This window comes from Benincasa hispida, chromosome 12 (assembly GCF_027475165.1).
Source record: "Benincasa hispida cultivar pf3 chromosome 12, pf3_genome.v1.1, whole genome shotgun sequence".
Taxonomy (NCBI): Eukaryota; Viridiplantae; Streptophyta; class Magnoliopsida; order Cucurbitales; family Cucurbitaceae; genus Benincasa; species Benincasa hispida.
Window position 1 is genome coordinate 14,712,473 of NC_143489.1, and position 4,242 is coordinate 14,716,714.

Here is a 4,242-nt window from a genome sequence, read left to right on the forward strand (position 1 = left end):
GATTAGTCTATTAAATTTTATTTTATTTTTTGTGGACTAGTGCAATTTTAAATAAAGTGACTTGAATTAAAAAAAAATATTAAATAGAATCCTCACAGGGAATTAATAGAGGAATCCGAGGAATGAACAGAAGAATCCCCGCGAAGAACTATCTAAGGCATCCCAGGGGAAATGACGAATGGGGACCCCGTTTCCCAACGAGGATGGGATCAAGTGAATTCCCCCCACGAGGCCAGGGAACCCCCCCTCCCCCCATCCTAGCCCTAGCTCCTTTACCAACCCTACAAACAGAAGTAAAATTCACCATCATTAAAATTAACAAAGAATATATTTTTTTTAAATACAATTGAGGGATGACGGTGTGAACCTCCAATTATTAAGGAAGGAGGTCATGTTCATTATGTTGAGTAAAACTCACTTTGGCAAAAAGGATATCATTAAAGAAACAAAAATTGACCAGCGCTTCAAGTACCTGATTAAAATTAAATTTTAAATAAAAAAGGAAAATCTCAAATATTCTTTAAACCCAATATCGCATATTTTTTTAAAAAAATTAATAATAATTAAAATAATAATTATAAAAAAAAAAAAAAAAAAAAAAAAAAAAAAAAAAACATCAGCCCCATTCGAAACGTGGAATAGCTGTTTATAAAGCCCTCGAAGAAAATTTTTCATCACCTTAGTTTTGAGCTTTTGATCAGATCAACAATTCAAATTACAATTATACACTCACAAAATATAAGAGACAAAGGATATTAAAAATAAAATGTGTATTATTTGTACTTCGTTCAGAAATGTACAAGACTTTGCATAAACTAATTTTGAGCTTCATCTTCAAACTTGCCAACTAAAATCTCAAGAGACCACCACATGGATCACCCAATCATCATATAGAGAATATAATTAAGGGTATCAATATTACTTTTTTCGTCACCCTCTCTTCCCTCAACCCTATAAAAACCACCCAATCTCTTCCCTTTCTCCCACCACCAATCCTTCAAAATCCTTTCAAACTTTTAAGAGAGACCCACCTCGGGAAAAGAATAACAAAATCTTTAATGGCTTCCAAAGCTTCAACCGCTCTTGCTATCCTCCTTTCTCTCAATCTCCTTTTCTTCTCCCTTGTCTCAGCTTGTGACAATTGCTATGTCCCTGCCCCACCCAAGCCTAAGCCATGCCCGCCCACAAAGCCAACCCCTTCCTCTGGCTATGGAAAGTGTCCTAAGGATACCCTTAAAATCGGAGTATGCGCCAAGCTCCTCGGTGGGCTCGTCGACCTTACCATCGGCAAGCCCCCGGTGACCCCACGCTGCACCTTGGTTGAAGGCCTTGCTGATCTTGAAGCTGCTGTCTGCCTTTGCACTGCCATCAAGGCTAGCGTTTTGGGCAACAAGCTTAAAATCCCTCTCCACCTCAGCTTGCTCCTTAATGTCTGCAAGAAGAATCTTCCCAATGGATTCCAATGCTGACTTTATATAATTAGTTTTTCACTGTTCTTGAATCTTTGAGTGTTTTAATGTCTTGTGGTTGTATGTTTTTTCGTTTTTAATTTACTACAAATTATTACTGGTTGTACAATTGGTTTCATTGGTTATTTGCCTTGATAGAGTTCAATAAAAAATTTGCCTATTGCCTAATTTCTATTTTGAATATTTACTTTTCAAGGTTCCGACAACAATAAAACACAATCCTAGATATTCTGAGTTGTGGGAGTAATTTGACATAAATTATGAAGGAAATGTTTGGTTTTAATGATGCAAAGAACACATAAATTTGAAAAAATAGATGGAATGAAAACATAGTTGTATAAATGTAGCTATCGATTAATATATTATATATGTTATTTTGTGTGAAGTTCAAAATAAATTGAGTTTATAACATAAAATAATATAAAATTAGTTTAATATTATGCATTGTAAATTTTGGTTAATTATACAAAATACACCTGAACTAATTGGGAGGTGGTTTTCAATTATATCTCTATACCTTTGAATTTCATTTTAACCTTTAAGCTTCAAAATTATATTATAGATTACTCTTTGAGGTGTTTTTATTTGTTATAATGAAACATAAATTGATGTGATGGCTAAATGTAAAAATTGAAACTACATATTAGATAACGTCGTTTTGATAATTTATAAAAAAAAAAAAAGGGTAAAACACAAAGATGTTATAAGTCAGGAAAGATATCACAGACAAAGGTAACAATAGGAAGAGATATAAGAGAGAAAGAACACAAAAAATTGTTAACCGAGTTCGGTGTAACCACACCTACATCGAGGAGGCTCTCACCTAGGTGAAAAGAAATCCACTAGTAAGTAATTTAGTTCTACAACATCCACTTCAAATAAAATTACATAAAATCAGCTTACACATAATCGAATTACTAGTGAGGAGGCTCCCCCTAACACGAATACTGCTTTTAAATGAGTCCACAGATTTAGGTTCTCCCTAAATCTGTTGCCACAGCAATGACCTCACCTTCTCTTCACCTATCAGATGAATACCCATTCACCTGATGTCTCGAACAATTCTACTAACAAACTTCTTGAACACAACAAGCTTTATAGAGAATAGTCGCTCTACTTCACAAAGATAACCCTCATGCAATTCCACAGTCTTCATACAAAATATTTTCGAACTAGAATCTTTTATCAAAGGCAAAAGAAAATTTGCCTAAGAGAAACAAAAACCAACCGATAAATATAAACCATACAAGAAAAGGAGACCAATATTGGTGGCAAGAATAAAAGGAAAATATCTCATCAATAAATCTATCATCGATAAGAAAAGAATAATTCAATCATGTGAGAGACAAGATATACAACTAAAATAAAAGAAAATATTATCTACCAACCACAGCAATAACAAACTCCCCATTTAGCATAAGTTTTTCTTTTATCATAAAGAACCAAAGAGCTTAATAAGAATGAGAAGAAACCAATCACTTCATTAAGAGAAAATACAAATTACAAATCGGGCAAGAACAAGATCAAATCAACCCAAACGGAACAAGGCAAATAGGCCAGGCAAAAAAACACCCAAAAAATGACACAGCAAACAAGACAGTCTAGACCAAATAGCACAAACAACATATACAAAACAACACAACTACTTCTCGTCCTTTTGCCAAGAAGCAGAGGCCACATCAGAGCGCGGAAGAGAAAGACTGAGAAGATGAACCAACACATCAATTTAAGCTCGCCGATCAGAAAAATCACAAATAATAGTGGTTAAAAAGCAAAACTCAATGGATAAGATACGAGTACCCAGCTCAGTACAAATCACAAAACCCTAAAATTGAAAGTAAATATAGTACCAATTTGATATAAAATACTAGCATGTTTGATACAAAACCCTAAAATAGAAAAAGAGACGTTGGAACAATGCATTGGAAAACACCAAGTTGTTATGATTATACGAAACAGAATAGCATGTTTCACACTGTGAGTAGAAGTAGATAACTGACCAGACTCAGGCCACTTAGATTGAATGCCACCTGTAAGCTCGGTAAAAAACTCCTCAGTGGAAGGATGGGGAACATCCAAAGAAGGAGACTCTTCACGTCCAAGATAAGCATTAATAGTGGCAGGAGAAAAGCAGCGACCACGAATGTGAACCTTTTGATAGCCTTAGCTACTAGGATCATCAAACTTAGACGGAAGGGTGACAATAAACTTTATCAGTAACTGAGGATAAAAGGAACCCAAGTCCACAATAGTCTTAAGAAGACCAACATGTTAAAGAAGATCAATAATCTCCAAGCACGATTTGGTCCCATCAGAAAAAGTTTTCTCATCAACAATACGGTGTTACACAACATATTTCCAATGCTGAACATTATCCACATTGTGGAAGGATATTCTGTCAATAGGAACAGTTAGGACATTAGGAGGAATTTTTCGACGACAAATTTTGGTCTGAGGCTTGTTCCGAACAATAGCAACATCATCTTTACTACTTGACTCAAAAAGTTAAGTAGAAGAATCAGAGACACAACCAGCAGTTTGCTGCACAGAGGGAGTGCTTTTGGACCGAGTACGAGTGGATGGGCCATAATCGTAGAAGCTGACACAGAAGTCCGCTTCTTCATCTTCCTAATTGATCAAAAGGAATGTTATCATCAGATGAAACAGAAGTTATCTTACTGAAGGAACTAACATCATCAGACTCAACAAAGGAGGAGGATAAAGGAATGGTGAAGTTCAAATGCGAAAGCGAGATCGTCCCAATTTTAGTTTT

The 4,242-nt window shown here is 35.2% G+C and overlaps 1 pseudogene; it reads left to right on the plus strand.

Annotated features, from left to right (window-relative positions):
- The first annotated feature begins 1,053 nt into the window (after positions 1-1,053).
- LOC120068206 (14 kDa proline-rich protein DC2.15 pseudogene) lies at positions 1,054-1,469 on the plus strand (annotated as a pseudogene).
- The last annotated feature ends 2,773 nt before the right edge of the window (positions 1,470-4,242 follow it).